Source organism: Aethalodelphis obliquidens, unplaced genomic scaffold (assembly GCF_003676395.1).
Source record: "Aethalodelphis obliquidens isolate GAN/ISIS:26980383/991018 unplaced genomic scaffold, ASM367639v1 scaffold7, whole genome shotgun sequence".
Lineage (NCBI taxonomy): Eukaryota > Metazoa > Chordata > Mammalia > Artiodactyla > Delphinidae > Aethalodelphis > Aethalodelphis obliquidens.
This window is the reverse complement of record NW_020837951.1, coordinates 6,702,035-6,708,290: the sequence shown is the minus strand read 5'-3', so window position 1 is coordinate 6,708,290 and position 6,256 is coordinate 6,702,035. Positions and strand designations below refer to the sequence as shown.

The 6,256-nt window shown below is 56.9% G+C and overlaps 1 long non-coding RNA gene across 1 annotated transcript; it reads right to left on the bottom strand.

Annotated features, from left to right (window-relative positions):
• Positions 1–919: 919 nt before the first annotated feature.
• On the bottom strand, positions 920–2,255 carry LOC113619610 (uncharacterized). The gene is made up of 2 exons (XR_003432472.1): positions 1,755–2,255; positions 920–1,150 (listed from the first exon to the last, which is right to left on the bottom strand). It is a non-coding gene; the product is annotated as an uncharacterized LOC113619610 (long non-coding RNA).
• Between the last annotated feature and the right edge of the window lie 4,001 nt (positions 2,256–6,256).

Below are 6,256 nucleotides of genomic sequence, written 5' to 3'. Positions count from 1 at the left end.
ACAGCTTGACTGGGGCTGGAGGGTCACCACCGTGGTGGCACACTCACTGGCTGGCAGTGCGGTGCTGGCTGTTGGCAGGAGGCCTTGGTTCCTTGCCCCACAGACTCCTCCACAGAGATGCTGGAGCTTCCTCACAATATGGCAGCTGGCTTCCCCCAGATGAATGCAAGAGAGCAAGACCGAAGCCTCTCATGACCTGGCCTTGGGATGCACGTGTGATCCTTTCCACACCGTCCTATTGGTCCCACAGGGCAGTCCTATTCATTGTGGGAAGGGCTGAAGGAGGTCGAAATCATTTGGAGACCATCTTGCAGGCCAACTGCCATGGTAAACATCTCTCCAGCACAAGGACAGATAACTTGCCTCATTCTCACAGCTGGTTTCTTACCATTTAGTGCCAATTAGTAATTTTGCAAAGTGACCCTGCTAGGAGGAGGAGACCAGGAATTTATCAGCCACGCCAACACCCCATGAACAGCAGCAATAATAATCATCCAGGCCCGTTCGTTGAGCCCTTACCCTACGCCCAGTGCCTCAACGGCATCGTGGAGACACACAGTCCTTGTCCCCAAGCAGCAAGTTCCACGATATCTCCAAGTTATGTCACTCATTTTTATGAAATGTATAAAATGAGATTTTTGGGGGGCAATGATGGCTACAGGGACACAAGCAGCTTTGCCCCCTGAAAATGCAGAGACAAAATCCAAGACCCGTGTGAACCCACGTGGAGAAGACTGGAGTGGGGTGTAAACTCAGGATGGAGAAATGCCAGAAATCATAGGGACTTCCCTGGCGGTCCAGTGCTTAAGACTCCACACCCCCACTGTAGGGGGCGTGGGTTCGATCCCTGATCGGGGAGCTAAGATCCCACATGCCACGTGGTGCGGCCCCAAAAATGAATAAATAAATACATAATAAATAGGTGAGATAAAATATTTATTTCGTGTGCATTAACAGTGTGTGAAGAGTCAGGGTGAGCCAGGAATTCTTTGGTTTCGCCCCAGCCTCATGCTAGGAGAAGGGGCCACATCTCCGGTGGTGGCCTAGTGGTAAGCAGTAGACACCTAGGCGCTCAAGTCACTTGCATCCCAGGCCTGCCATGTCCGTTACGAGCTCTTGACCCAAGCAAGTGGCCTCATGGTCCCGTTTCCTGTAAAATGGGGTAATAATGGCCAACTCTTCTGGTTGTGATGAGGCTTCCGAAGGTGCTGGAATGCTCTGTCCTGGCAAAGCTGATGGCGGGTCACCAAGGTGGTGGCACCCCAGGTTCAAAGAACCTTTGTAGCAGTGCCATTGCCTGGAAAGATCTTTGCTCTGTGACCGAGAGTGGACCCCGAGCCCCAAAACGGACAGTCGCTGCTGCAGGGGCCCCCGGTATGGGCCACCCCAGGGGGCTGGAAGGAGCTCAGCTCCTGCTTCTGCTGGGGGCATGTGTGGGCCTGGAGCCAGCCCAGCCCTTTCCTGTCCTGTCCCAGCATGATTTCAACAGAGGGAGCGTCCTGGGCATGTTTTCCCCTCAGAAGTCTCGACTCGCTGAGCAGGATTTGGGGAGGTCTGGCTGAATTTGCTGTCCCGACAAACAGACCAGGCACAGAGACTCTCAGCAAACACAATGTAGGCGCTAGTTCCTGATCCCACAGCCTGGGCCTGGCTTGACGGAGGGTTTGGGGGTCAGGCTGGCCTGACCCTCAGGGCTGTGTGACTCTGGACAAGTGTCTCCACCTCCCTGGCCCTAAATCTCGGGTTGGGCTTACCTGCTGGCCCTCAGTGGGTTCCGAGGAGCCTGGGGTTGCCCAAGGGGACACAGAGCCCACGTGGGTGTGCATGGGGCGGGTCCCAGTCCGCCCCCTTCTTCTCCCATCAGGGGAGCTCTATTTTCATCTCTTTGGTATGTTGGTGTTCTAAGCAGCACTTCATTTAAAGAGAAGAAGAAAAAGAAAAAAACAAAAGGAAACTCGTCTACAGCGAAAACAATGCATTCAAGAAGTTTCCCACCAGCTTACTTTGTCCCCTGGCTCGTTCCTTCAAGCTCTGAGGGAACAGAGGAATAGACGGCCTCCGCCAGCTGGGTTTAGTGACTGCCCATTTCCAAATGGTTCCTGGTTTTCTGGATTGGAATCTCTGTTTCCGTTCGGCCTCTTTGAGGTCCTGTGAAAGGTGGGGAGAGGAAGGGGCTTTGACTGGGGGGTCCACAGAGGTCTTGGGGTGCCAAGGTCACAAGCAGGCTGGCCTCCTCTCTGGACGTGTACTGTGGGCACCTCAGATGCCTGCCCCTCGCCCGCCCCCCCCCCCGCCCGAGCATCTCCACGGTAGCCAGCCCAGGTGCACATCTGCCCTCAGTGGAAGCGGGGGGCCAGCCCTTGCTGCCCCTGGGTCTCAGTTTCTTCATCTGAAGTGAGGAGACTGTGGGCCTGAAGGGTCTCTCAGCCCCTTCCAACTTCAACACTCCAATTGCTTCATTTATCGAGCTCCAGCTGTCTGCAGACGGGTGTCTGGGCGGGGGGAGGGGTGGATCCCATCCCGGGAGGAGCAGCCCCTGAGCCTGCTGCCTCTGGCCAGCCTGGGGATGGCAGGGCTCAGAGTGCACCCTGGGCCCCAGGAGGACCAGGTGCCAGGCCCAGCTGCCAGGCTGTCATTTGAAATGTCTCCTGTTGGTAGCACTTCGGTGAGTTTCAGGTCTCCTGGTCTTTGTGTGTATTTGATTTGTACCTGAAACCTTAGTTAGCTAGCTCCATTTCTTCGTTATGGGAATCTTAGTGCCTGAGGCTGAACCTGACCATGTCTTTCCCCAGGTAAAACCCTTCCATGGCTTCTCACTGCCCTCAAGACAGTCCAAGCTCAAGAGGCCAAGCTCTCCCACCTGGGGGCTCTCTACCCTCGCCCCCTCCTCCAGACACACAGACTGGACCGTGAAACCTCTCTCTCCTCTCTAGAGCCTCACATCCTCTGCCTGACACACTCTGCCTCTCCTCTTCTTGTTGCTTGCTAAGTGTCACTTCCTCCAGGAAGCCCTCCCTGCCTAATTGAGCGACTTTAGTTCACACTCAGGCTCACCCCGTCCTTCTCCTTTGTAGCACTCCTCATTGTAGTGAGCTAAAAAAATGCCTGTTTATCTGAGCCGCACCCCTCCCCCACACACTAGAATGTGGGCTCTCTGAGCGCCCCCCTTTTGGATTTCCCTGCCTGTGCCAGGCCCAGTGCTGGGCACCCAGGGAGAGCTCTGGAAATGACTGCTGAGTGAATCCTTGATTGGCAACTGTACGAGCCGACATGCAGTCTGTTGATCCAGGTTGCTAACCTGGGGCCAGCCAGGGCTGCCATCAATGCGCCTGACCGGGTCACACAGTCTGGGAACCCAGGCCCAGCCCCATCCTCTGGCCTGCAGGCTCTGCCTGGAAGGAAGGAAGGGGTTAAGTGTTTCTGGCGGCCCCGTGCTGGGTCTGTGGCAGTTCCCCCTTCCGGGGCTGCAGCAACCGAGGTTGGTGAGGAATGTTTGCAATGCAGAGCTAGGAGGGAGGGCGGCTGGTGGAAGTGGGGGCCTGGGGAGGCCAGCCGGCCAGGCTCCCCAGTTGAGCAATCGCCCAGGCCCAGCCGGTTCCTGTAACTCCTGCCTCTCCTCCCTCTTCCCGCCCTGCCAGCTACCTCTTCCCGCTGCCTGCCGGGCAGGGGCCACGGCCTGTACTCTAGGGCCTGCAGTGAGAGGTGGAGGGACAGAGGCCCAGAGAGCCTGGAGGCTGGGGTGAAAGGGAGGGGCTTCCAAGGAGAGAGAGAAGGAGTGCAGTCAGCTCAGCCACCTTGGCCCAGAGAGCGTAGGGCTTTTGCCCAAGGTCCCTCAGGGAGACGCCACCACCGAACTGGGCCACACCCTGGATTCAGACATTCTGGTTCCCATGACACCGGCTGCACCTTGACACAGCATGGAGGGCACTTTGCCCCTCAGATGGGCAGCTCTGAATCCCAGGGACCCCCTCCCAGCCGAAGGCAAAGACCCCCCGGCCCTGGCCTGGCTCTTCACTCAGGGCTAGGGTCTCAGAGAGGATGGTGGCTCTCTCTGGGCTGGGTGCACCCGCCCCCCGCCCCGCATCACTTCCCCAGCACCATGCACTGCCCAGCCTGTCCTGGGGACACCGGTCACCTCCATTCCTTCCCTCCGGGAGTGTGGAGGAAGTGGATGAAAGCCAAGCTGGTTCTCAAAAGCCCCCCTCCTCCTTCCTTCTAGTTCCTTTCAAGGAAGAACCTTCGTGAATTCTGAATAGCGTGTTGAGTCCAGGCACAAAACTGATTTCTTTCTTCACAAGCACACAGCTTCTTTGGGGGCAAGCAGCATTCCCTGACACTGCAGAATGAGCTTCTTCTGTGGACAGTATTTACAAGTGGCCTCTGCAGTCATTCGGGCCCAATTCGTATCCCGCTTCTACCACCTTCAAGCTTTGTGGCTGCGTACCTCTGAGCCTCAGTTTTCTTATCTGTAAAGTGGAATTCAGAGAGAGGGTGGGCGGAGCAGCAGAACCACGCTGGTTCTGTGGAGACTCTGGGCCACTTGCCTTTCCTGGTCCCACAGATGTTCAGTCTGTTTGGGGCTGGCTCAGGTGTGCCCCAACAGGGCCCTGGGCTTTGCCTAAGCTGCCAGGGGATGGTGGTGTCAGAGCCCTCAGAGGTGCCACCTTGGCCACATCTGGCTAGCATCAGCAGTGGATCTCCTGGGACCCACATCTCCAGAGGGCGGGGTAGGTGATCCACGTGAGCTAGAAATTCCTGTGAGAATCAAACACCACGTTTATAGGGTTTAGAGGTAAAGAGGCTTGCAGGAGGAGTGGCGTGCCAAGCCATAGCGAGGAATTTTAACCCCCAAAAAAACACCAGTAATACCAAGAACCCTCTTACACGCTGCTCTGCAGCTAAGTCCTTACAGTGAGCCAGACAATGACACCTACTTTATTCCAGCGACACGCCTAGGAAGGAAGAATATTGATCCCCCTTTTATTCAGGAAACAGAGAGGTTGATGCACTTGCTCAAGGTCACACAGCTTGTAAGGAGCAGAGCCTGACTTGGCACTCAGGCCTCTGCCCTCCAGAACCTGTGCTCTTAGCTGATCTCTTCCACACCTGGCTTGGGATCCGGGCTCTTCACAGAGATGGGCCACCTTGGGTCAGTCATTAAGGCCCAGAGCCACCAAGTGAGAGAAGAAGCTCCAGCACCCACTGGGGATGGGGGAGGCGCTGTGCTAAGTTAGCACTACCACTGGGTGAGCAGAGCTCAGAGGGGCCAAGCCTCTTACTCCAGGGCACACAGCCCGTCCAGCCAGGACCCACTCCCAGAGGGACTGATGATGCCTTCCAGTCCCCTGGTCCCCTGGCTCTCTGTACGCGAGTCCACCGAGGCCGTGGCTGGGAAGGACCCCCAGAGCCGACTGGGTTCCGCGGACAGATGCCGGCCGCCCCCCTCCCAGGGCCAGTGGGCTGCGAGGCTTCGCCACCTCCTCCCGAGCAGGTTTCCTTTAAGAAACCAGAAGATTGATTTCCTGGCAGGCTCGCACGAGGAGCCCATCCAAATGGTTTGCATGTCTGCATTTTTTACTGCTACGTTTAATATGTATGCAAATGCCGGCCGGCTGCGCCGCGGCTGCACAGTCACACGCGGCGCCCCATTAAAGCGCCGTCCGGGCGCGCGCATCATTCGAGGCGACGGGCTCGGCGGCCCTGATAGATGGGGTGCGGGGACGGAGACAAATGACGGGCTTTTGTAATTTCTTTCTCCGTTTTTCCGGGGCGGGGGCGGGGGACGCGGCTCAAACCTGGAAACAGCAGAGATTTAAATATATGCAATATTGCTTGGGGGGTTTGGGGGGGGGTAGAAACCTGAACTGGGAGGGGGGAGCTCAGTGTTCTCCTCCGTGGGAGTCGGGCTGGAGGCTGGAGTGGGGAGCTAAGCCCCCACAGTCACCTTCTGGCAGAGAGAGCGGCTTTGCTCCTGATAAGCAGGCGCGGTCCTATGGGAAGCGCTGCTTCAGCCGCAGAGAAAAGGAAAATGCTGGTTATTTTCAGCCCGGTTACGCCCGAGAGGCCACTGCCTCGAGTTTTTCCCATCCCCCGCCCCACTTTCTTTTCTTGGGCTTCCAGGGCTTATAACTTTGTAAGTATGATGGATGTCATTTAACTCTCACACTAGCCCTAAGAGGTGGATCGCACCCATTGTACAGATGGGGAAACTGAGGCTCACGGGAGCCAAGTCCTTTGGGGAGGGTCGCAGAGTGAG